The sequence below is a fragment of the Meles meles genome, chromosome 3, assembly GCF_922984935.1.
Source record: "Meles meles chromosome 3, mMelMel3.1 paternal haplotype, whole genome shotgun sequence".
NCBI lineage: Eukaryota > Metazoa > Chordata > Mammalia > Carnivora > Mustelidae > Meles > Meles meles.
The window spans coordinates 96,864,236-96,892,159 of NC_060068.1; the positions used below are offsets into that span (position 1 = coordinate 96,864,236).

General features: G+C 40.6%; 1 pseudogene; it reads right to left on the reverse strand.

The window, feature by feature from the left end:
- On the reverse strand, positions 1–27,808 carry LOC123939249 (annotated as a pseudogene).
- Positions 27,809–27,924: the final 116 nt, after the last annotated feature.

Consider the following 27,924-nt stretch of genomic DNA (forward strand, 5'->3'; position numbering starts at 1 on the left):
TCACTCATAGTGGGAGACAGTGAGGGTTTCAATATTATATGAAATGTCTGAGTTTAAAAATAAAATCACAGTTGTTGGAGTTGAGCTAATTCCCCTAGCCCAGTTTTTGCAGGATGTGGCTGTGGCTCTGGCTGTGGGGTTCTGCTGAGCTCTGAGACTGCTGATTGTGTAGGCACTGGAACCAGCACTGAGGTAGGGAATGTGCAATAGGAATCCTGCATATTAGGGCTCAATGTTTGCAAATGGGCCATGAATGAAGAGCTGGCTGCCTCTCCTTGGCAGGAGGGAGCCAGGGAGTGGGTGTGGAAGGCAGGATCTCAGACTCATACGGCAAGAGCCGCTGGCCCATGAAGCCAAAGTTGGACAAGACCATGCTCCTCCTCTGCTTGATGTAATCGAAGGTATCCTTCAGGCAGAACTGCTTGGTCTTCATAAGGCAGGCCATGCAGATGGTATGTGAATGGGAGAGCCCAGCCTCACAGTGAACCAAAACCTTGCTTCCCCTTTCCCTGACATCGTGAAGCTTATTGCTTCTTTAAAGCGGGAGCTAATGTCAGTCATGTGACTGTTTTACATGGGTTCCGTCTGTACTGCCATGGGTCATGCAGGATTCCAAAGTCTGCTGTGAGGCATTCAGCAAGGCAGTGATGTGGCAGTTGGCCAAGAACTCGTGCTTGGATGCATGATAGGCTCTTCCAAGGTGGAAGACCCGGGCACTAGGCTGCCCGGGTCATAAGCTGGCCTGTAGCTGATGTTGCGCATTGGTTTCCCACACTGGCTCATGAGGGCTTTCTTGGTTTCAGCTTTCTCTGGTGAAATGGGTTTTCTATCCATGCAACACTCAGGATATTCTGAATAGAAAGCCTCTTACCTCCCTTTGAGAAAGGAGATCCACGGCCTACTGGAAGGCAGGTGGAATGAGGAGCGCGGGACACCCACGTCGCTCTATCTCCAAAGCCCCGGTCCCACACATGGCTTTCGACCGCAGCAGCTGCGCGTGTGCATGTCGGCTCTCGGCCGTACGCAGCGTCGCCGCCGTGCTGCCGTCTCTGACGCAGCACCACCCATCTGGGGCTGATGTGGAGCGATGGGCTCTGGGTTTTTGGTCCTGCGTTTTCGCTGGGTAGAGCCCTTGGATTATCTCAGCTGGATTCCGCCTTCCCATGTGAATGAGATCTTTTTTGCCAGATGACGTGGCTTTACCCTCAGGTCCACTAGTAAATAGCTGCTGCTTCGGTCCCTGTCAGGTAAGGAATGTTCCAGATGCTTTCTGGTAGCATTCATGGAGCTGGTGGGGTTGTGGAATGTAAATGACCACCTCGTCTGCCCTGATGCCCCTAAGTTTGGGCTGTGGCTATGACGATGTCCACCCTCCTGTCCTTTGTTCCTACAAGGGCCTCTCCTGCCTGCTCCTGGCTCCTCCGGGTAGATCTGTCTCTGAAGTCAGACTTTTCTCCTTGATGGTCTAGGATGGCAAACACAAGATGTGTGTGTACCACCTGAACACATACCTGACAGGAAAGTGTGCCTGCTTTGGAGATACTGGGGAGGCTTCCACTGGCTCCGTAGCCGTGCAAGTCTCAGGACTCCAGCTAGAGACTGGGATTAGTCCTCGTAGTGGTGAGAGCTCTTGGGAGGGAAGGTGAAATCTGGTTTCCGTTTCTCTAAGATGGATGGATTTATGGGAGTAGTGCCTCCTTGGACACTTGTTTTTGATACGGTGGAGGCCCCTCTAGCTCTGATCCCATCATCCCCCTCACTGGGAGGAGCTGGGCCTGTTCTGTCAGAATGTCTGAATACTGCTCTGCTCTAGATTGTGTGTTGGCCAGGCTCACCGCCACCTTCAAGTCACTTAGGTGGGAAAAGAGGACCTGGAATGAGTGTTTTTTTGCTCTTGAGGTGAGGGTAAAACTTACATTGTTGTTAAACAGGTTTCTGATTGGGATACAACCTATTCACCTGTTCCTGTCCTTCTTTGTATCATACGCCTAGGGCTGGCCGAAGGCTGACCTGCACCTTACGATGTCAGTTCCTCACCATCTGGCATTACTCTTTGGAGTACTCTGTCATGGGCTGGCTTGGATGCAGGACACTAAGGTGTTAGTTACTGGTCTGTGTCAGTTGAGAACCTGGGACTCTCTGGGTATGGAGGATGTTGCTGGATGCTGACCCTTGGTTGAGGGTTGGGCCTTTGGTCTCATAGAAAGGTTAAGTTTCTCCTTGTCATTTAAGAAGCTTTCTGACTAATGACTGCTTAACTTAATTATAGTGGCTTTTTAATTATCATTAATAACACTCTTTAACCATAGTGCCAGAGTTGTGGTCTCTTATGTTGGATATGTATCTCTTAGACAACACTAACATAAATAATATATTATTCCACTTATACGAGTTACCTAGAATAGTCAAATTCATAGATATAGAAAATATAATGGTGGTTGACAAGGCCTGGGCAGAACTGGGAGAGACTATTTAATTGGTATAGAGTTTCAGCTTAGGATGATGAAGAGTTCTGCAGATGGAAGCTGATAATGGTACACAACAATATGAACATATTTAATGCCACAGAGCTGTACACTTAAAAATAGTTAAGATGGTAAATTTCATTTTGTCTATTTACCACAATTAAAAATATTTATCTAAAAAAAACAAAACTGATACTGTTAGGATAATGGTTACTGTTAGCTGACAGGTGGGGCAATCGGGGAGTATGAAGGGAGGTCACTAAGATGGGGAATGTTCTTAATCTGGGTGGTGGTCCCATGGGTATGTTCAGTTCATGAAAATTCTTCAAGCTGTTAACTGACGTGCACTTGTGTCTGAACACTAAAGTGCAAAGTCACTGTGGATGAAAAAGAAAGCAGTGTCAAGTTTTAAAACACATTAGTTTGTGCTATATTACACTACTGAGTGCCATGTGCAAGGCACTCTCCCACTCACTTAGCACTATTACTACACTCTGAGGGGGGGTGCTGCTTTATGAAAGGAAATTGAGGAATGGCGATTCCCAAGGAAAGAGTAATCATTGACAAGTGTGTAGTATGAGATATCAGCTATTTGAAATCTTCTGGGTATACATCTTTATGGGTGTATTCTCTTGTCTACTCAGTTTAAAGTTTTTCAATCTTCAAAATAGGACTTGTAATTCTTAAATAAGACCTGGTGTTAAATTACGTGTGTCTCAACCAGAAGGAAAAAAAAATATCCAGTTTAAACTAAGCAGAAACTTTCTCACCCATGTCAATTTCAGAATAAGCAGGGATCATAGGATGGATGCTAGCTCTGGATAATTCAAAAGCAATCATGATAGCCCTATTTTTTAAATCTAAGTGATTTTTAAAAATTTATGATGCCTCTAAAATTTGTTAGAGGGCGGGGACCAAATTAGGAATTCATCTGGAAAAGTGTACATTTAAAAATGTACAAGTGTACTATTTTGTATTAAAATATCCTTTTCTTTCTTCATCCCTACTTATTTTACAGAAGGGAGAAACATTCTGATACGTCTTCCCCTCTAGGTTCTACTTTCCTGTGTCTGTCTGCTATCCCTACCCTTCTGTTTCCATATTTGTCTAAGGCATGTTTGTCCTTCCCTGTTTAGTTTTACTGAACTTTGCAACAGTACCATAGCTACCTTCAGCCTCAGCCACATCTACTTATCTCCGGCTGGCTGATCAGAATTCAACAGCAGCCGTGGGTGGGATCCTGCTGCAGTACAGAGGCATGTGCCCTGGTTGGCTGCTCTGGGCCTTGTTCTCTTTCATAGCCCATCAGATTTTTGAGACTGCATCTTGCCCCAGGGATTGGATCTGGTTAAAATAAACTGTTCAGAACACTTTCACAATTGTTATCTGGAGAGATTGGAAAGAAGGCAGAGAAGGACAGCCATTTTGGAAAAGATAAAGAAAAGCAGGACAGGAAATGGGGACGAGATAGGGGTAGAAGTTAGTTCTTATCACAGCCAAACTGGTGCATCTTGCTATATATCTTCCGAAATAGCTCCTTTGACCAGCACTTTGTAAGATGTCTGCTGGTAACTCCTACTTATTTCACAATCCCGAATTCAAGGGTGCCCATCAGAGAAGAATACAGTCTCTATTGAAAAGACTCCCACATGAAGCCTATTGTGCTATTCCCTAATTTTAGCTTGAATTCAGGCATGCTAACATATTTTAAATGGGGGATCTGTGTTCACCCTCACTCACTGCATACAAGCCATTCTCCCGCTATGTGGAAACCTCCCATTTCTCTTCCCCACTGTATCTCTGGTCAACAGTTATAAACTCTTTCTCAGACAGCTGGTTGTATATTAAAGTCTATTTATAACAGTCAACGGACAACTGCTTGTTTATGGGGAATCATGGCAATTTTTGCTTAGGAAGGACAATTGGGGCATTTCTTCTGTTGTGGAGCGGGTTCAGCCGCTGGAGTCTGCAAACATTGCCTCACTTGTCTTCTTACATTCTGTGGACTGAGATTACCCTGGGTGCTAATGATGAATTCAAACCCAGCACAGACTGCTGGTTCTTCAGTCAAGGTTTTTGGGGGCTGGACAATAGAAAACATTAAATAATTATACTTTGTGAGGAGCAAGGAAGTATAAAAGTACCCATAGTTGTGAGGAACAACATACTATACTCAAAATCTGAGTACAGTTCATGAAAATGTAGAGCCTTCCCCAATCCATACCCCCCCCACTCCCATGGCGCTACTCAAAATAAGACCATGTAATAACTTGTTCGCGTTGGAAACAAAACGAAATGAAATAAAAACTGCCTATTCTGGTACGTCTTGAGTTTTTTTTTTCCCAGAACTTTTTTTTTTACTAAAATATAATACAAAACTAAAATCTGGATGTGAATGGACAGTGAAATAAATAAATGAATGGAAAAAAAATCTTGATTCCTAGAGGATGTCTTAAATCATGTTTTTTTAAACCAGCTCTAACTTTGATGTGATGACTTTGCCCTCTTCCCCAATTTTTTTGATAACAGAATGGGTAATGGTATTTAATTTTAAAATAGCATATATTCAGTCTTTAACATAAGAAAACAAAAAAAAATTAAAATAGGCTATATCATCATTATCCAGGTAACCCTTGTTTTATTAAAATGAAACTGTCCCTAGTATATAGTTAGAAAGCTCAACTGGACAGCTTTAAACTAAACTTGAAATGAAAACTAAACAAAAATGTTCATCATTATCACCAGAAAAAAATTGTGTATGTGTACCTTCCATGCATATAGATATATCTGTATCCATGGAGAAGTTTTTTTGTTTGTTTGTTTGTTTTGTTTTCTTTTATGATTTTATTTCTTTGGGAGAGAGAGAGTGTGTGCGTGTTTGGGAACAGGTGAGGGGCAGGGGAGGAAGAGGGGCAGAAGGAGAAGGAGAAAAAGATTCCCCCTGAGCAGAGAGCCCTCCATTAGAGGACCCAAGATCATGACCTCAGACGAAGGCTGATGCTTAACTGATTGAGCCACACAAGAGCCCCTCCTTGGAGAAGTTTTTTTTTTTTTTTTTAAATTTTATTTATTTTTATTTTTTATAAACATATAATGTATTTTTATCCCCAGGAGTACAGGTCTGTGAATCGCCAGGTTTACACACTTCACAGCACTCACCATAGCACATACCCTCCCCAATGTCCATAACACCCCTCCCCCTCTCCCAACCCCACCTCCCCCCAGCAACCCTCAGTTTGTTTTGTGAGATTAAGAGTCACTTATGGTTTGTCTCCCTCCCAATCCCATCTTGTTTCATTTATTCTTCTCCTATCCCCCTAAACCCCATGTTGCATCTCCACGTCCTCATATCAGGGAGATCATATGATAGTTCTCTTTCTCCGATTGACTTATTCCACTAATCATGATACCCTCTAGTTCTATCCACATCGTCACAAATGGCAAGATTTCATTTCTTTTGATGGCTGCATAGTATTCCATTGTGTATATATACCACTTCTTCTTTATCCATTCATCTGTTGATGGACATCTAGGTTCTTTCCATAGTTTGGCTATTGTAGACATTGCTGCTATAAACATTCGGGTGCACATGCCCCTTTGGATCACTATGTTTGTATCTTTAGGGTAAATACCCAGTAGTGCAATTGCTGGGTCATAGGGTAGTTCTATTTTCAATATTTTGGGGAACCTCCATGCTGTTTTCCAGAGTGGTTGCACCAGCTTGCATTCCCACCAACAGTGGAGGAGGGTTCCCCTTTCTCCGCATCCTTGCCAGCATCTGTCGTTTCCTGACTTGTTAATTTTAGCCATTCTGACTGGTGTGAGGTGATATCTCATTGTGGTTTTGATTTGTATTTCCCTGATGCCCAGTGATGTGGAGCACTTTTTCGTGTGCCTGTTGGCCATCTGGATGTCTTCTTTGCAGAAATGTCTGTTCATGTCCTCTGCCCATTTCTTGATTGGATTATTTGTTCTTTGGGTGTTGAGTTTGCTAAGTTCCTTATAGATTTTGGATACTAGCCCTTTATCTGATATGTCGTTTGCAAATATCTTCTCCCATTCTGTCAGTTGTCTTTTGGTTTTGTTAATTGTTTCCTTTGCTGTGCAAAAGCTTTTGATCTTGATGAAATCTCAATAGTTCATTTTTGCCCTTGCTTCCCTTGCCTTTGCCAATGTTCCTAGGAAGATGTTGCTGCGGCTGACGTAGAAGAGGCTACTGCCTGCGTTCTCCTCAAGGATTTTGATGGATTCCTTTCTCACATTGAGGTCCTTCATCCATTTTGAGTCTATTTTGGTGTGTGGTGTAAGGAAGTGGTCCAATTTCATTTTTCTGCATGTGGCTGTCCAATTTTCCCAGCACCATTTATTGAAGAGGCTGTCTTTTTTCCACTGGACTTTCTTTCCTGCTTTGTTGAAGATTAGTTAACCATAGAGTTGAGGGTCTATTTCTGGGCTCTCTATTCTGTTCCATTGATCTATGTGTCTGTTTTTGTGCGAGTACCATGCTGTCTTGATGATGACAGCTTTGTAATAGAGCTTGAAGTCTGGAATTGTGGTGCCACCAACTTTGGCTTTCTTTTTCAATATTCCTTTGGCTATTCGAAGTCTTTTCTGGTTCCATATAAATTTTAGGACTATTTGTTCCATTTCTTTGAATAAAATGGTTGGGATTTTGATAGGGGTTGCATTAAATGTGTAGATTGCTTTAGGTAGCATAGACATTTTCACAATATTTATTCTTCCAATCCAGGAGCATGGAGCATTTTTCCATTTCTTTGTGTCTTCCTCAATTTCTTTCATGAGTACTTTATAGTTTTCTGCATATAGATTCTTAGCCTCTTTGGTTAGGTTTATTCCTAGGTATCTTATAGTTTTGGGTACAATTGTAAATGGGATTGACTCCTTAATTTCTCTTTCTTCTGTCTTGTTGTTGGTGTACAGAAATGCAATTGATTTCTGTGCATTGATTTTATATCCTGACACTTTACTGAATTCCTGTACAAGTTCTAGCAGTTTTGGAGTGGAGTCTTTTGAGTTTTTCATATATAGTATCATATCATCTGCGAAGAGTGATAGTTTGACTTCTTCTTTGCCAATTTGGATGCCTTTAATTTCTCTTTGTTGTCTGATTGCTGAGGCTAGGACTTCTAGTACTATGTGGAATAGCAGTGGTGATAATAGACATCCCTGCCGTGTTCCTGACCTTAACGGAAAAGCTTTCGGTTTTTCTCCATTGAGAATGATATCTGCGGTGGGTTTTTCATAGATGGCTTTGATAATATTGAGGTATGTGCCCTCTATCCCTACACTTTGAAGAGTTTTGATCAGGAAGGGATGCTGTACTTTGTCAAATGCTTTTTCAGCATCTATTGAGAGTATCATACGGTTCTTGTTCTTTCTTTTATTAATGTGTACTATCACATTGATTGATTTGCAGATGTTGAACCAACCCTGCAGCCCTGGAATAAATCCCACTTGATCGTGGTGAATAATCCTTTTAATGTACTGTTGAATCCTACTGGCTAGTATTTTGGTGAGAATTTTTGCATCTGTGTTCATCAAGGATATTGGTCTGTAGTTCTCTTTTTTGGTGGGATCGTTGTCTGGTTTTGGGATCAAGGTGATGCTGGCCTCATAAAATGAGTTTGGAAGTTTTCCTTCCATTTCTACTTTTTGGAACAGTTTCAGGAGAATAGGAGTTAGTTCTTTAAATGTTTGGTAGAATTCCCCTGGGAAGCCGTCTGGCCCTGGGCTTTTGTTTGTTTGGAGATTTTTGAGGACTGTTTCAATCTCCTTACTGGTTATGGACCTGTTCAGGTTTTCTATTTCTTCCTGGTTCAGTTGTGGTAGTTTCTATGTCTCTAGGAATGCATCCATTTCTTCCAGATTGTCAAATTTGTTGGCGTAGAGTTGCTCATAGTATGTTCTTATAATTGTCTGTATTTCTTTGGTGTTAGTTGTGATCTCTCCTCTTTCATTCATGATTTTATTGATTTGGGTCCTTTCTCTTTTCTTTTTGATGAGTCTGGCCAGGGGTTTATCAATCTTATTGATTCTTTCAAAGAACCAGCTCCTAGTTTCATTGATTTTTTTCTATTGTTTTTTTGGTTTCTATTTCATTGATTTCTGCTCTGATCTTTATGATTTCTCTTCTCCTGCTGGGTTTAGGGTTTCTTTCTTGTTCTTTCTCCAGCTCCTTTACGTGTAGGGTTAGGTTGTGTACTTGAGACCTTTCTTGTTTCTTGAGAAAGGCTTGTACCGCTATATATTTTCCTCTCAGGACTGCCTTTGCTGTGTCCCACAGATTTTGAACCGTTGTGTTTTCATTATCATTTGTTTCCATGAATTTTTTCAATTCTTCTTTAATTTCCTGGTTGACCCATTCATTCTTTAGAAGGATGATGTTTAGTCTCCATGTATTTGGGTTCTTTCCAGCTTTCCTCTTGTTATTGAGTTCTAGTTTCAGAGCATTATGGTCTGAAAATATGCAGGGAATGATCCTAATCTTTTGATACCGGTTGAGACCTGATTTGTGACCCAGGATGTGATCTATTCTGGAGAATGTTCCATGTGCACTAGAGAGGAATGTGTATTCTGTTGCTTTGGGATGAAATGTTCTGAATATATCTGTGATGTCCATCTGGTCCAGTGTGTCATTTAAGGCCTTTATTTCCTTGTTGATCTTTTGCTTGGATGATCTGTCCATTTCAGTGAGGGGAGTGTTAAAGTCCCCTACTATTATTATATTATTATTGATGTGTCTTTCATTTTGTTATTAATTGGTTTATATAGTTGGCTGCTCCCATGTTAGGGGCATAGATATTTAAAATTGTTAGATCTTCTTGTTGGACAGACCCTTTGAGTAGGATATAGTGTCCTTCCTCATCTCTTATTATAGTCTTTGGCTTAAAATCTAATTGATCTGATATAAGGATTGCCACCCCAGCTTTCTTCTGATGCCCATTAGCATGGTAAATTGTTTTCCACCCCCTCACTTTAAATCTGGAGGTGTCTTCGCATCTAAAATTAGTTTCTTGTAGGCAACATATAGATGGGTTTTGTTTTATTATCCATTCTGATACCCTGTGTCTTTTGATTGGGGCATTTAGCCCATTAACATTCAGGGTAACTATTGAAAGATATGAATTTAGTGCCATTATATTGCCTGTAAGGTGGCTGTTACTGTATATTGTCTCTGTACCTTTCTGATCTACTACTTCTAGGCTCTCTCTTTGCTTAGAGGACCCCTTTCAATATTTCCTGCAGAGCTGGTTTGGTGTTTGCAAATTCTTTCAGTTTTTGTTTGTCCTGGAAGCTTTTTATCTCTCCTATTTTCAATGATAGCCTAGCTGGATATAGTATTCTTGGCTGCATGTTTTTCTCGTTTAGTGCTCTGAATATATCATGTCAGTTCTTTCTGACCTGCCAGGTCTCTGTGGATAACTGTGTTGGCAATCTAGTATTTTTACCATTGTATGTTACAGACTTCTTTTCCAGGGCTGCTTTCAGGATTTTCTCTTTGTCACTACGACTTGTAAATTTTACTATTAGGTGATGGGGTGTGGGCCTATTCTTGTTGATTTTGAGGGGGATTCTCTGCATCTCCTGGATTTTGATGCTTTTTCCCTTTGCCATATTAGGGAAATTCTCTCCAATAATTCTCTCCAATAGACCTTCTGCTCCCTCTCTCTTTCTTCTTCTTCTGGAATCCCAATTATTCTAATGTTGTTTCGTCTTATGGTGTCACTTATCTCTCAAATTCTTCCCTCATGGTCCAGTATTTGTTTGTCTCTCTTTTGCTCAGCTTCTTTATTCTTTGTCATTTGGTCTTCTATATCACTAATTCTTTCTTCTGCCTCATTGATCCTAGCAGTGAGAGCCTCCATTTTTGATTGCACCTCATTAATAGCTTTTTTGATTTCAACTTGGTTAGATTTTAGTTCTTTAATTTCTCCAGAAAGGGCTTTTATATCTCCAGAGAGGGTTTCTCTAATATCTTCCATGCCTTTCTCGAGCCCGGCTAGAACCTTCAGAATCGTCATTCTGAACTCTAGATCTGACATACTACCAATGTCTGTGTTGATTAGGTCCCTAGCCTTCGGTACTGCCTCTTGTTCTTTTGTTTGTGGTGATTTTTTCCGCCTCGTCATTTTGGATTAGATTAGAGGATATGAAGATTTGGATTAGATTAGAGGATATGAAGGATCAAATAAAATACTAAAAGGGTGACAAAGACCCCAGAAAAATGCAGTGTAACCAAATCAGAAGAGACCCCAAATTGTGGGAGGGAGAAAGGGGATAAAAAGTGGTTCAGGGAAAAAAAAAGAAAAAAATTTAAAAAATAAAACAAATAAAGAAAAAATATAAAAAAGAAAGAAAAAATATACATTTTAGATAAACTAGTCAAAAAACGTTAAAAAGAAAAGGATAAAATTTAAAAAAAAATTTAGCAGAAGAAGAAAAAAGAAAGAAAAAAAATTGAAAAAAAAAATTGAATTAACCACAAGACTAAAGAATCATGGGGAGAAAGCCATGAGTTCCGTGCTTTGCTTTCTCCTCCTCTGGAATTCCACTGCTGTCCTAGGTATTGAACCTGCTTTCCTTGATAGATGAACTTCGTCCTGGCTGGATATTTTGTTGATCTTCTGGGGGAGGGGCCTGTTGTAGTGACTCTCAAGTGTCTTTGCCCGAGGCGGAGTTGCACCGCCCTTACCGGGGGCCGGACTAAGTAATCTGCTCGGGTTCGCTTTTGGGAGCTTTTGTTCCCTGAACGCTTTGCGTAGAGTTCCGGAGGGCAGGAATGAAAATGGCGGCTTTCCAGTCTCCGGCCCAGAGGAGCCGAGAGCCTGGGGCCCCACTCCTCAGTGCGTCCCCAGAGAACAGCACCCAATCACTCCCGTATCCCCGGCCTCCAGCCGTGCTCCGACAGCCTGCGACCGGTTCAAGGTAACCCCGAACTGAGAGTTCAGTCCTCGGCTCTGTCTCTGTAGCCGGCTTCTCCGTTCTAACACCTGCAAGCTCTGCAACACTCCGACACCCCCGATCCTTCTGTGACCCTGCGGGACCTGGGGCCACGCTGACTCTGCGTGGGCTTCACCCCGGTTTAGCCTCTGGAGCAATGTCCCTCAGTGGAACAGACTTTTAAAAGTCCTGATTTTGTGTTCTGTTGCTCCGCCGCTTGCCGGGAGCCTGCCCCTCCCCCCGTGGTCTATCTTCCCGTCGTTTTGGATTTCACTTCTCCGCCAGTCCTACCTTTCAGAAAGTGGTTGATTTTCTGTTTCTAGAATTGCTGTTCTTCTTCTCTTCAATCTCCCGTTGGATTTGTAGGTGTTTGCAATGTTTAGATAAGCTATCGAGCTGATCTCCGCTACCTGATGTAGTCTCAGCCTGCTACTTCTCCGCCATCTTGACTCCTCCGCCGAGAAGTTTTTAAACAAGTATTTTTAAGTGCTAAAATGGGCCTTGTCCACCTCCTTGTTAACTAATTCTGATTTCAATTTATTTTACATCATTATAAAACTGAGTATATTGTATTCATTTTATTGTCTTTTCTAAAAGATGATAATTGCAATGAACATGATTTTGAGTGACTTTAAAGTTAATAAGTCATATAATTTATAAATTGGGTTTACAGAATTCTTATAGTCACTTTGTTTTTCAAAGCAGTAAGTTATCCTTAAGTAACTACTTATCCCAGTTTAGATGGTTTTGTTTAATAACTTTTTTAAAGATTTTATTTATTTGTCGGAGAGAGAGAGAGACCACAAGTAGGGGGACAGGCAGAGGGAGAAGCAGGCTCCCTGCTGAGCAAGGAGTCTGATGCAGAACTCGATCCCAGGATCCTGGGATCATGACCTGAGCTGAAGGTAGATGCTTAACAGACTGAGCCACCCAGGTGCTCAATTTAGTAACTTTTTGAACGACTGTTAAACCCTTGTTTTCCTATATCTGTGTGTGTGCATGTGTTTGAAGACCAGTTTCAATAAGAAGCACCTTGTGTTGCTGAAACAATTTGTTCTTAATTCTGTATCTTTTGGAACTCCTTTCCAGAAACACCATGGTAAACCCTTTTTTTCCCCCCAACATTGCTCTTGGAAATTTGGTCCTTGTGCATTTTCTCTCTGCAGCAAAAGGTAAATTAATAATGAGGTGCACATGAATCAGCCAGAGTCCTTTCAAGAGGAGACTGTACAGCAATATCATGGTTTCTGTTTCTACATTCTTCTTAACGTGTCAAGATTCTTCTGGGATGCAAAACTGCAAAAGCTTTCTGTAGAGGTTGGAATCAGTTTCAGGTTGTTCAGACAAGGCCATCATTTTCTCTTGTCTTGTCTTTCTTTTCTTTCCCCTTCTTTTTCTTTTTTTTTTTGGTTACAACCACAGAAAGAGTGGTTCCCCAAACTCACTGGAACAAAAGAATAGCACTTGTTTTCACCAAAGCTTTCTAGGAAACTTTGGAAGGGCAATGGGGGAGGTGGAACATTCAGGGAAGTGACTTAAAGTGACAGAGCAGAGAATGACTGAGACAGAAGAACAAACCTAGGGCAAGAGCTGTAGGTGCTTCTGGATGGAGTAGGAATCCTGGGATGCTGAGGGGATGGGGAAACCACTTGAGAATCTGTTCAGGAGCCGTAGGTGTTCTTGGTGCCATTTATTTAGGGCAGTTCTTCTCCATGCTGGCTTAGTTGGGTTGAGGTGGACTTGGGGCCACCCAGACACAGTACATTAGAATCTCTGTAGGAGTGTTTACTGTATTTAAAATCCTGTCTAGGGGTGCCTGGGTGGCTCAGTTATGTAAGCATTTGACTCTTAATTTCAGCTCAGGTCATGATTTCAGGGTCTTGAGGTCAAGCCCCCTGTTGGGCTCTGGGCTGAATGTGGAACCTGCTTGGGATTCTCTCTCTCCTTCTCCCTGTGCCCCTCCTCCCTGCTTTCTTTCTCTCAAAACAAACAAACAAACAAAAAAAAAAAAACAAAACCAAAATCCCGTCCATGTAATTTTAATGTGCAGCCATGAAATCAGCTTCTGATCAGGGAACTAACATCTAGTTTTGAGGGTTTTTTTATTCCAGGTTTTTCTATTCCAGAAAAGATGTTGTAAATTCCAGCATGGAATGATTTTTAGGTGTTAACCTTGGATAACACTCCAACTAATGCCCACTTCGTGGAGTTGTTGGGAAGAGTATCATTGCGGTTGAGCTCAGAGTTTTGAAATCAAATACTCTGGGTTCAGGTGTGTGTTTTTAGGCAGGTTGTTTAATTTCCTTAATTCTCAGTTTCCCCATTTGTAAAATGGGGGCAAAAATACTGGTAAGGAGCATTTAGTTCTTTACCCTCCCAGAGTATGCTACTTGACATATGGAAAGCATGCAAAAATTATAGCTGCTCTCTTCCTTCCCTTCTCCTCTTGTTAGTATCATGATATCTAATGCCTAACAAAATGTGTAAAAACCTAAATGATAACCTTTCTTTCCATTTATTTTTAAAAAACATATCTACTTATTTTAGAGAGAGAGCACATGTGTTGCACACATGTGTGGGGAGAGGGGCAGAGGGAGAAGGAGAGAAACACTCTCAAGCAGACTCCATGCTGAGCTAGGAGGCTGACATGGGGCTTGATCTCACAACTGTGAGATCATGACCTGAGCCAAAATCAAGAGTTGGATGCTTAACTGACTGAGCCACCCAGGTGACCCTGTGGTACATTATTTTATTATATGTATACTTTATAATGTGTAATGTCTTCTGCCTTTTGATTTTTTTTTTCTTTTTCTTAATGCTGGCGAAATAGTGGAAGGACTAAATGCTGTTTGCCTTGGTGGGGTTTAAGCCAGATCAAACGTATATCACTACCACCTAGATAATAACTGACTATGCTGAGCACCTCACATGGACTGCTCAATTCAATCTTTACAGGAACACTTTGAGGTCATTAATAGAATTGCCTGTGTTTTTTGATAGGGAAATGAAGGTTTGCCAAAGTCAAATCATTTGCCCAAGGTCTGAGAGCCAGCCTGAGGTGGAGGAGGAAGAATTCTAACTTAGGCAGGCTGGCTGAGCATAGCTCTGCTTGTAACCTCTTTGCTAAATAGGCCTTACTTGCCGTGGGTCAGTGTTAGTTTCAAGGTCTTCCAAGGCAACTCTAAGGGAAAAGGGAGAACCAAGAAGCCTCTTTCTCTGGGCTGCTAAATATCGGTTTTCCTCATATATAAATTACTACTTAATGGCACACTTTTTACACTGCTATTTTTGGGCATGGTGTGTTATGTTCCTGGGGTTACATTATTTATGTATATCTGCACATATCTGAAAACCTATATGTAAGAAGAGTGATAAAAAGGCGTGAGAAGTCCTGAGAAAAATAATACTGATCTTATGTTTTAAGATTTATTTTCTTGTATAAAACAAGTACAAAAATCAGAATATAAGGCAGCATGTACAGTATTATTGACTATTTTAAAATGTATTTACACATGGAAATGTACAGAGGAAAGTAAATCCTAAATGTTAATCCAAAATGTTGACAGTGGTTATCTTCTACAAGGTGGGCTTGGGTTGATAGCACTTTATTTTTATGAACTTTTGAATTTTTTTTTCCTTAAAATAGGCACATGGTACTTTTAAGATCAGAAAAATAAAAAACATGTCCGTTCTAGAAAATTTGGAAAATCCAGAGAAGTATAAGGAAGAAAATAACCATTATCCCATATCCACCACTCAGTTAAAAATGCTAATGTTTTGGCCAGTTTCCTTTCAGTCATCCTTCTCTATATGTCTATTATGTGATCATAGAGTATGTATAGTTTGGGGAACTCAGTTTCTTTTGTTTCTTTAATCTTTTTTTGGATACATATGTTTTAAGAATTTTATGATATGAAAAACTTCTTAGGCATTAAATGGCTACGTAATAAGTTATATATACAGTTTACTTGACTATTGTATTTTATTTTCTTCTTTTTTTATGGTGAGCATCAATGATATACTAAACATCTTTGTTCATGAATCTTGGTCGATATTTCAGAATTTTTTCTGGATTTTCAGAATTACTAGATAAAATTGAATGATCATAATTTAGTTATCTGTTGCAATGGAACAGACTGATCCAAAACTGGGAGACTTAAAATAATTTATTGACATTCATGATTCCGTGGGTCGAATGAGCTGAACTTGGCAGTTCTAGTTTCTGATCTCATGCAGTTAGGTGGAGGCAGGGGCTAGAGTTATCTGAAGGCTTTATTGGGCTGGACATTTATTTAACAGGGCTTCTTCATGCATGTCTGGTATTTCTATGCTCTTCCACATGGCCTCTCCCCAGTGAAGTGGCTTAGATTTCTTCCATGGCGCTCAGGGCTCCATGAATAGGAAGAAAAGCTATCAGTCCTTTCAAGGCCAGGACCCAGAGCTGGTCCTGGTCACTTCTACCATATTCTGTTATTGAAAGCAGTAACAGCTAGCCTAGATTACACCTCCTGATGGAATAAGAGTGGCAGGTACCTGCAGGGAGGGTAGGAATTGATGCTAGTCATTTTGGAGTTAAGCTACCACAGATGACTTTTGAAAATGTATTCAAATATAGTTTGGTACAGTTTAAGGCAAACTTGTGAAGTGGTTGAATACTTAGAGAATTGCACAGAAAAAGAAATTTATGTCAGAAAGAAGTCTTAGTAATGCCCCTAAATGAGGATGAGGGAGAGAAGTAGGCCTATCAAGACTGGCTTTCCTTAGCAGCCCTAAATATACAGTGAGGGCATAGCTGGGTTGGAGTACTAACCAGTATAAGGTTCTATTGAATGACTTGTCATGCCTCAGGCAAACATGGAACTTTCTCATTATCTGTAGTTCATCTTGCTGTCCCTGGCCAGTGTAGACCTCCAGGGCCAAACCACAACCTGAGCAGAAGTGCCAGGAAAGAGGGTCGGGGATGCTGGCAGAGTATTGTCCTGCGGCAGCCCTGGAGGGACAAGGACAAGCTGTCACTGGGAAGAGATCTGAGATAGGGCTGTGAGGGGAAGAAAGAGAGGCACAGGACAAGTTGACTGAGACAGAGATACTCAACTCTGGCCTAAATATACAGTATATCTATAGTGCTTATCTTACAGTGGTCATAAGTCCACTATGACTCTTTCTGGAAATGGTTGTCATTTTGCTTGGTGTGAACCCTCCATCCAAGGATCAGAAATCTAGCTTTCTGCCCTTGTAGAAATGCACCCACAAGGTATTGGGAGGCTCTGAAATATTTGAGGAACAAGAAACTTGAGGACTCCTCCATCTTCTTCAAATGTTCCTCTGTCCTGCTTATACCACTCTAGAGCTCCCCTCTTCCCTTCACTCTACCCTCCACTGAAGCAATCCCACCATCCTTAGCTATCTCAAGTCTTCATGAAATCATTGGGGGCAATAGTGATTAGGACCTTCTGGAGCTCACTGTTCAGATTCAAAGTCTGCCTGTACCATTTAATAGCTGTGAGTTTTGGTAACTTACATAGTTTTTCTGTGCCTTGGCGCTCTCATCTATAAAACGGTGATTTAAATTTGGTTGTACTGAAGATTGAATGAGTTAATTCGTATAGCTTCTTGGAACTATATGTAGCACACCATAAGCACAATTCATTAGTTATTTTAACTTTGTATCAATTTTTCAAACTTAAAATTTTTTGAGTTTTAAATAGATTTTATTGTTTTAGAGCAGTTTTAGGTTTCCAGTTGACCAGAAGGTACACAGATTTCCACATTATCCCCCACCACTCAAATAGACATGGTTTCCCTCACTATCAACATCCCTCAGCAGAGTAGCACATTTGTTACAATCGTTGAATCTACAATTGACACATCTTTATCATCCAGAATTCATAGTTTACGTTAGGGTTCATCCTTGGTATTGCACATTCTGAGAGTTTTCACAAATGTCTATTATAGAATCACACAGCCTAGTTCTGCTGCCTTAAAACCCTTTGTGCTCCATTTGCATCACTTTTAATAACAGCTTGCCTAAAATTGTAGATAATGGAAATTTCTTAGGTGTGCTTTAATTCCTCTTCTAAACCAGAGCTGAGTTAGTTTATGTGACTTGTACAATTAATTGCTCCACAGAGCCAGACACAGCACAATGCAAAAAGTATGCTGAAAAATTGGTAGGCCACATGCGCAGATGAATGAGCAAGATCTGTGGATGGATATAAAAGACTCAAACTGACATGACATTTTCATTTTTTTTTTTTTAAAGATTTTATTTATTTATTTGACAGAGAGAGAGATCACAAGTAGGCAGAGAGGCAGGCAGAGAGAGAGGAGGAAGCAGGCTCACTGCGGAGCAGAGAACCCGATGTGGGGCTCGATCCCAGGACCCTGAGATCATGACCTGAGCCGAAGGCAGCGGCTTAATCCACTGAGCCACCCAGGCGCCCCGACATTTTCATTTTTTTATACTTGATATTTTCCACATTTTTCTCCTATGAGCATATCCTTTTTATAATTAGTAAATAAACAGCACTGAAGGTGACTTTTGTGGATTTTTAAAAAAGGCCTTAAACTTGTTCTTTGCTCCTCAGCCTGTTCCTCACTCACTAATTCTTAGCCCTGGCTCATCTTGAGGTAGTGAGCACCATGTTGTCTGTGGCAGGAGTTACTGGGTTTTTCCATTATTGTTCACTTATATAGTAGTTAAGGGCATAGACCAGAGCCAGATGCTTGGATCTGAATCTCATTTCTTCCTATCCTAGCTGTGTGAACTTGTGTAAATAACTTATTTCTCTGTGCCTGCTTTGTCTATCTGTAAAATGGGTAAAATGATGGTAACACACTTACTGGGATTTGTGAAGATTACCTGAGCTAGTGCCTATAAAGAACTTAGTGACCAACACCTAATATCTGCTTGTAAGTGGTACCTCTACAGCTTGTTAGGGTATCCAGGATCAGCCCAGAGAAATTTCTGTTCCAGTTAAGTGAGTATGAGTTTCTGTGCCCTGCCTTACACACACTGCCACACCCAGACAATGCCCTGAAGAAATAAGATTCTGACAAAAGAAACTGCATTTTCCATTTTTTATATATCTTTAAGTGTAAGCTTCTGTTACATTTTGAACTAAAGGTGTTTTGTAATATAATAAACACATCAAGAAAATAATTAGACTTAGAGATTAGATTGCAAGGCAGATTATAAAGGGGGAATCTGCTTGCTCCTTTGATCTCCCTTTCACCCTTTAATAGCAACAGCAAGATGTAACAAGACCACAATGTGAGTTGAGGCGCTGTTGAAATTGTCTAGTCGGATATGGTCCAGGCAGGTCTTATTACTCTGTATCCCAGCTCATCTTGGCATGGAGTATGAGAATTTGTATGGTTGGAGGTTATCACCATCCCAGCCAAAGGGCCAATTGCTAGATCCTTCATTGTTAGAGAAATGGTCAGTGTTGTGGCTTCTGCAAACTGCAGTCAAACCTGAAGTTAAGTCCAAATCCAGACCTTTTTGGTTATTATTATGTTTCTGTTAGCCTGGGGTTTCCACAAAGTTCCTACAGTGATTTGATCAGTATAAAAAAAATTCTCCAAATAAAATGGTCCTATTTGCAAATAATGGCCGATATGTTCCTTTACAAAAATGACCTCATTCAACAAAGAGTTTTAAGTAGCTAGTGGTTCCAGGTACTGAGGTGGGTGCAAGGGCACAGTGATGAATAGGCCAGTGAAGATTTCTTTTTTCATGGAGCTTGCAATCTTGACAAGATCCAAAGACTGGCTTGTGAATCAATGATATTCATTGCCTCAACACAGAGATAAAATAAAAGCTCCGCATTGTACGGGTTTTTTGTTAAAGACTCAGGATTGTTTCCTGTGATTCCTGGTCAGATCTCAAATAGGAGGGTCTAATCAACTCTCTCTTTTCCCTCCCTTTCTCTTCACCAGCCCCTCTTTCTGGATCCTACTTGGCCACACTGACTTCCTGTTCAAAGTCTAGGGATGGCACTTTTGATTGGTGCACGTATTAGTCTGGCTTTTTCAGAGAAACAGAACCAGTAGGATATATATGATTTATTGTAGGGAATTAGATTATAAGGAATGAGATTTATTATAAGGAATGTTTCATATAATTATAGAGGCTGAAGAATCTCGAGATCTGCTGTTGGGGGCACCTGGGTGGCTCAGTGGGTTAAGCCTCTGCCTTTAGCTCAGGTCATGATCTCAGACCTGAGCCGAAGGCAGAGGCTTAACCCACTGAGCCACCCAGGTGGATCCCAGGACCCGCATTGGGCTCTCTGCTCGGCAGGGAGCTTGCTTCCCCCGTCTCTGTCTGCCTGTCTCTATGCCTACTTGTGATCTCTCTCTGTCAAATAAATGAATAAAAAATCTTAAAAAATAAAAAAAACTTAAAAAAAAAACGATCTGCTGTTGGCAAGTCTAGAGACCCAAGAATGCTGGTGGTATAGTCTCATTCCAACTCAGAGTCCTAAGAACCAGGAAAGTCAATAGTATGAGTTCCACTCTGAGCCTGAAGGTAGAGAGAAGACAGATGTCTCAGCTTCTGGAAGAAGACAGATGTCTCAGCTTGAGGAAGGTCAGGGAGAAAGAACAAATTTTTTCTCCTCTGCCTTTTTGTTTTATTCAAGCCTTCCGTGGATCGGACAAGACCCATCCATATTGGAGAGGGCAATCTGCTTTATTTAGTTAATGGATTGAAATGCTAGTCTCATGCAGAAACACGCTCACAGGCACACTATATACCCAGAATTTTTTTTTTTTTAAAGATTTTATTTATTTGACAGAGAGATAGAGAGCACACGTAAGCAGTTCGGTAGGCAGAAGGAGAGAGAGAGAGAAGCAGACTCTCTGCTGAGCAGGGAGCCCGATGCGGGGCTCAATCCCAGGACCCTGGAATCATGACCTGAGCCAAAGGCAGCTGCTTAACCAACTGAGCCACCCAGGTACCCCATCCCAGAATATTATTTAACCAAATATCTGGCAGGCTGTGGCCCAGTAAGTTGACACATCAAGTAAGTCATCACAGTGGAGCCATCATGTACCCAAATTCTAGCTGCAAGGGAGGCTGGGATAATGACTATCTGGTCTTTGAAGCTTATATAATGTGAGATAGGTTCTGGGTCTTAAGACAAGAGAGCCCTTAAACCTGTAAAGGAAGGTCACTGAAAAGAATGGCAAATGTTTACTGAAGTTTAGACTCTAGCTTTCTTGATTCCAAGTCTCATGCTTTTTTTTTTTTTAACTACGTCTTGGTTGTTGCTTTTTTCCCCTTTATTTTCAGAAAACAGGCTTGTGGGGTGAGAGAGCATGGAGAATTCCATTCTTGAGTGTGTACTTAATTCTTTCTACACTGGAGAAAATGCCATGGATTGATTTTTTTTTTTTTTTTCATGGGAATTCAAGCACCACTCTCTTTGGCAGAAAGTCCTAACTATTTTTGGAAGTTGGAAAAAAATTCAGAGAATCTGGTTCACTTTTGGTCATGTACAGTAATGTTATTTTTATGTATCTAGGACAGTGACATGGTCAGTGGTTATTTTTAATTGGCTTTCTGGGGACACAAGGGTGGGCTGTGAGGTCAGGAACAAGACAGGGAATTCACTCAAAATTGAATGGAATCCTGTCCCTTTGGTCTGTACTTTCTATCCCAAACCCTTTTCTCCCTGAGTACCTGAGATTGTTCCCTTCAGAGCCTACCAGGCCTCTCTCTTTGGTCTTCCTATTTCCTTTTGATTCCAGCTAGAGTGTTCTCCAAGGGTTGGGAGAGAGTGCTCTAGTCCAAGAAACAGGACAGCAACATTTGAGCTGTTGCTCTTTCACTTAATCATTGCTAGTGTTGAGCAAGTTACTTACTCATTTGGAATCTCAGTTTATCTGTGAAACAAAGTTACTGGATTAGATGATGCCTAAACAGAGGACTTTTGTCTGAAAATCATAAGGTATAAAAATCATAAGGTTTAAAAATAAGGGATGTATAATGTCAAAATCAAAATTCTGGATTTAAGATTATTTCATGGATTGGCTCAGCAGCTCAGTGTTATAACTAAGGACATAGACTCTTTTGTCTTATGCTGTCATCTTTAGTTTAATGTCTCTCTTGATGGTTGCAGATAGCTGCCATGGTTTTAGGCATCAAGAGTGTACTTCCTTGTAAGGTTTTGTGTGTGTGTGTGTGTGTGTGTGTGTGTGTGTGTTGTCCTTGTTTTTTTTAAATCAGGGAAGAAACCTTTCATAGAAGACCTCAGCCGACTTCTTAGGTTCCTTGCTGTAGTCACAAAGGAAGGTAGGAAAATGACTATTAGACATTTGGAGCCTCCATCGTGTGATGTCAGGGTTTACCAATGAATAAAGACCACAAAATCCTTTCAGTTTCCAACATTCTTTGATGTTCTTCTTCAGTGAATATCAGGATCAGGCTTTGGCCCTGCTACTTGAGTGTTGGGTCTTTTGTGACTTTGGAAGAACAGTGGCCTTCTCCTTTGAAAGGTACATGGAGTGAATCTTGGCAATACTCTTCAAAAAGTTTTTCATGGGGAAATTTGTTTATTTGGGTTGTAACTTCCTTTTTTAAATACAGAAACAGAGATACACTCAATATATGCTTATCATGAAGTTTGTTTGTTTTTTTTTTTTCCTCATATTTCTTTCTGTAATGCATCCTCATCACATGGCAATGTTGTAAGCATTCCATTTACCCTGATCATAGATTGGGTTCTCTGGAAACAGATCCTGAGAAAAGGACTAAAACCTGTAGATCTCTGTAGAAGATTTCTTCCACTGAGACTTTCCATCAGTTCAGATGGCATCTTCTCCTATTACTGATAGTTCCAACACCACAGTGTCTACACACCATATGGCCTTAGTGGAAGGGCTATCTTTACCACAGCCTGAATCTGCTATAGATCCCTTTACCATCTAGGCCACCCAGAAATCTGGCAGCCTTTTTTATCAGTATGTGGGACAGAAAAGTATCCTTGCATGTGGGTATGTTGTCTCCAGATCCTCAAGAGGTTTACCAGGTTTATGCTTCTTGCTGATGGTGTAGCATGGTCCTTTCTCCTATGAACTTGTCCACATCTTCAGTCTTTGGGTTTAGATCTGAAAACTGGCTCGAGTCTAGAAACTGGGCAAGAAGTGTGACATTTTATTGGGATGAGTGCCCTCTAGCTCCCAGGTATCTGTCCTTAATTTTCTGCTGGTACAAGTAGAATAGTATTTTTGTCTGCCATTTATTATTTTGCTCCTTTGGATACTGTGCTCTGAGTTAGGCACCCTAGACTGCCATCTCAGTTTTGCTGATTCCTGCAATGACTGTAAACTGCTGGGTTCTGGCAGTTCGGGACTGTATGTTCTGGAGCCCTATTATTTTCTTTGCTGTCAGTCAGCCCAGTTCTATAATGGTATCTCCTACCCTGGTCAGCCCTGACCTATGAAGAGGAGCCAACACTGTTTTTTTGTTGGTTTATTTTTGCCCTTCTCCCTGGTGTATACCTTATGGCTTTACAAATGGTGTGTCTTTTGGGCTTTTCTGTGGAACATAATATTCTGATGGATCATCTGGCCATAAACAGTATATCCATTCCAGTATGGTCACCTTCCTGAGCCTTTTAATCCCTTTGTCCACCATCTGTCATGGTAATTCTGGCATTTCAGCTTTATTTGGCATGCCCATCCTTTTTCCATACTTCTAGGAGCTATCATAGTAGTGACTTTACCATTTCCTAAGGTCTTCTCCAAGGTGTGAAATCCTACATCTCAGAAGAATTCCAAGACATACTCTTCACTAATTTCATGTAGTAGCTCAGAATCCAGTCCTATATGTCCTCTCCTGGATCTGCCCAACACACACAGGTAGTTTTTGGCAGTCCTTTGTGGTATAGTCCCTTTCATTCCTTTTCAGTTTGTACCAAGGAATATTTGGGTGACACAACTCCTTGTCTCCCATAGTGCCTAACCCGTTGTTTGTTATCCTAAATATCAAACACAGTGATATTCCTTGGGGGAAAAAAGTTCTTGATATATACTTAGAGTCCTGGAGCTTTCACTAAGGGGCCATATCAGTTAGGATAGATTAAGCAACGTTTTGGTAATATAATCCACCAAGTCTCATTGGCTTAATGGAATACAGATTTATTTCTTGCTCCCATGAGTCTAATTCAGGTCAGGTAGTTTTTCTTAGCAGCTTGCATTGGGGCTATAACTCAAGGATCTTATAGAACTTTCTTCATTTGACCATGTTATCTAGACACATGGTTTCCCAGGTAACCATGAAGTGGAAAGAGAATGCTGGATTATCAAGGGAGATGTTTTTGATGACCAGTGTAACAAGTGGCTTCAGTACTTTCATCTCTGTTTCACCAGTTCCCAGCCTATCTTCAGAGAAAGCTAGGAAATTCATTCTGTGTGCTCATAAAAAATGGTGTAGTGAGCTTGTAGTATTGTCTTTGTAACAGAAATCAAACACCCAGTTCTCTGTTACAAAAAAAGCACAACTTCTTCAATTGCACATTTGCATATGCTTGTTTTTGATTCAAGCTCCAGACATGACCCTTTGAATGCCCTTAGTAATGACTGAGAGATTTAGGGGACCAGGTTCAATCTGTGCGTGTGTATGTGCAGGATCACATCTGAGGGAATCCCAAAACTAAGTATAGAGTAGTGGAATTACTTGTGAGTCCTTTAAACATCATTGTAATAGCCAGTTGAGACTCTATTTCCTTAATTCTATCTAGGGTAAGATTCTGGTTCTAGAAAGTCTAGTACTAACTCTTCATGTTCTGTAAAGCCTCAGGTAAGTGCCTCCTGAGGATGTTAGCTGAAAGAGTGGTTTGTGAACACATATAAGACTGCAGCTCATCACCTGGCTCAGGGTCTATAGTCTCTCATGGTTCATCTCCTCTTCCTATTTCCCTCAACTCCCTTCTCCTCTCCATCTCCTCCCATCTCCATCTCCATCTCCATGTTATTTGTGATGCTCCACAAATAAGCGAAACCATATGATAATTGACTCTCTCTGGTTGACTTATTTCACTCAGCATAATCTCTTCCAGTCCTATCCATGTTGATACAAAAGTTGGGTATTTATCCTTTCTGATGGAGGCATAATACTCTATAGTGTATATGGACCACATCTTCCTTATCCATTCGTCCAATGAAGAGCATCTTGGTTCTTTCCGCAGTTTGGTGACTGTGGCCATTGCTGCTATGAACATTGGGGTACAGATGGCCCTTCTTTTCACTACATCTGTGTCTTTGGGGTAAGTACCCAGTAGTGCAATTGCAGGGTCATAGGGAAGCTCTATTTTTAATTTCTTAAGGAATCTCCACACTGTTCTTCAAAGTGGTTGCACCAACTTTCATTCCCACCAACAGTGTAAGAGGGTTTCCCTTTCTCCACATACTCTCCAACACACGTTGTTTCCTGTCTTGCTACTTCTGGCCATTCTAACTGGTGGGTATTATGGAGGGCACATATGGCATGGAGCACTGGGTGTGGTTTATAAACAATGAATTCTGTTACGCTAAAAAGAAACTAATGAAAAAAAAAAAAAGATTGCAGCTCCTTTGTGGTTTCCCAAAAATAACTGGGGAGGCATGTACATTTCAGAGAGTCAGCCAAATACTCCATGGGTGCAGGTGGAGCAAAGACAGGATTTGTTCATTATTGATCTTTCTTTCTTTTTCCTTCCTTCTTTCTTTCTTTCTTGGTATCAGTGGACTGATAAAGTGTGGGAACTTTTCAACTATATTAAATTGATTTTTTTTTGATGTCTTGTTTTCCCGTTTCGAGTCTTTGTAATTTTTAGCATTGTAGCTACATGTTAAGGTTTTGATATCAAAGAGGCATGAGTTAATTATACCTCAGGCACTTAATATCTTTTGGTAACTCCCACTTCCTGAGCCTCAGTTTCTTTGTTAGTAATATGGGGATACTAATATCTACCTCAGTGATTGGGGAGATTGGGGAGAAAATATGGTAGTGTACAGTTCTTAGAACATTATCTTCAACATACAGTTTAATAATGACATACACGTTATAATTTTCTTCCCACCTCTCTTTTAGGGTATAATCAAGTATGGACCAGGCCTTATTCACTTTTTTATGTCACTTCCCATGGCTAGCATAAGGTTATGAACCTTATAGACACTGAGTATTTAAGATAATTTGAAGTAACTTCAGTAGTATACTTTAATTTCCATTAGTTGAAATGCCTTGTACAAATTCAAGACATAATAAGAATTATATATAATTTTGGATCATGCTTTTGATTCCCTATAATAGAATAAATATTTTGGAAGTTATTTGACAGCATTGTTGGTTTTTTTATTGAGTCAGCTCTTCATTTGCTTGCTGAGTCCCCTTTGTGAACTTGGTGGAAAGCATGATGCAAGATAGTGAGCTGAGGTTGGGACAAATGGAGTGAAACCAATCGCAGCCACAGACACACAGCTGCAATTTGGCCTCATTAGCACAGTGCCCTAATTAAGTGCCAAATAGTTATTATCAATAATTCAAATATTCATAATGAGCTGATTGCCCGAGCAAGAGATGGAGGGTCCATTGGCAAAGGTAGAAATAAGCAATAGTAGAAACTGCCACCATTCTAATAAAATGGTTCACCTAATATGAATGCTCTCTGCACTGCAGGAAGCTTCTTAATTTCATTTCTACCTATAATTGAATGAAGCCTTAATAGCATTGGGGTTTGGGCTATGCTTCTGTCAGAGTATATTTAGTTCTACAAATCAGGATCCAACAGAAGCTCTTCTTATAGAACAAAGACAAGGAAAACAAGGCAACTGGGGTCACAGATCAATTCAAAGTAGCGCATTTTAAAAAATACTATTAAATTATGAGCACTTTCTATAATACAAATACAGACCCAACAATCAAATTGAAAGAAGATAAGAGTTCTGCTTCCAGTCATTAATTATAGGTGATATCAGCATATTGCTAGGTAGGGTAAAATGGGCAAGTGAATCAGTATCCAAAATTTATTTTTAAAAAATGACCAGTACATGTTTAAAATATATTTTTGTAACCAAAAACCACCATGGAAAAGCATTTATAGTAAACTTATTTTCTTTCTTTGTTGTTGCTGGTATTGACTCAGTATTCATTGTCATTATCACTCTTCTCATTAACTTCCCAATATTAACAACAATATGGATAAAAATTGGCTTTTTTGTTGTTGTTGTTGGGGGGGTATGGTGCAAGGTTGGTGGAGGATAGAGAGGTGGGATATGAACCTGAATGCTGAAATCTCCCAGAACCACTGGCCTAGAATAAAATACATCAGGTTGAGGGTATTCAAATCTCGTATTTGTCCACTGATTTAACTAAGTTAGCTAAACCTTGGGTGCCTCATTTTTCCATCTGTAAAGTGGAATTACTTGCAGATATTACTAATACCACAGGAATTGCTGATAGATAGATCAGTAGGGTATGTGGAGAAACTTTGTTACTGTGCCTCTTAAATATTTTCTGTACACAACAGAAAAGACCTTGTATATTCCTTAGCCCAGGTGTTCCTTCTTACTATCCAAACTAGCACCAACAAAAATCTTACCAGAATCAACAGAATGAGAGTTTCTACTTCTGAGTAGTAAGAATGAGGGTTTTTCTTTTTTTAAAGATTTTATTTATTTATTTGATGGACAGAGATCACAAGCAGGCAGAGATGCAGGCAGAGAGAGAGAGGAGGAAGCAGGCTCCCTGCTGAGCAGAAAGCCCAATGTGGGGCTTGATCCCAGGACCCTGGGATCATGACTCGAGCCAAAGGTAGAGGCTTTAACCCACTGAGCCACCCAGGCGCCCCAAGAATGAGGGTTTTAAAAATACAACATAACAAAAGAAATTCACATCAAAAATGAGAAGGGCAAAGTTAAAGTATAAACATGAATTCTTGGATCCATGCAATGAGATGTTTATTCAAAATCTGGGGGCCCAGTTTTGGAATGTGGGGAAGTCAGGAGCTACTAGCCCCTCTCTTGAAACTTCATTGTAAATATGGGATTGGAGCCTGGCTGTATGTGTTGAAAGAGATCTAAAAATATGTTAAAAAAGAATTCCTGCCAACTAAGCCACAGGACAGGTGGGGGACCCCCAGTGGTATGTGGCACAACAATGTCCTCATTGGAAATACCTAACTCATAGATGCTAGCAATATCTGCCCTAGTTCCTTTTTGCCTGAGGCTATCTCGAATGCCAGATAACAGGCCTCTTTTCCTGGGGCTATGTTCCTGGGGCTCCTGGCATTTCCACTGCCTACCAGACGTGGTAACTGGGTGATTGGGTGATGGGGCACTGGTTCCAAATCAACAAGGTCAGGTATGTCATTGAGATTTCTGGGTTCTTCCCATCTCATCTTCCTAAACTTCTTCTGCAACTACCCCTCTCCACGGTCACGGTTACTATCATCTACCATATGACACACAAAGAGAGTAGAACGATTTTTTAAATGAAAATGATATTTCAGCACAT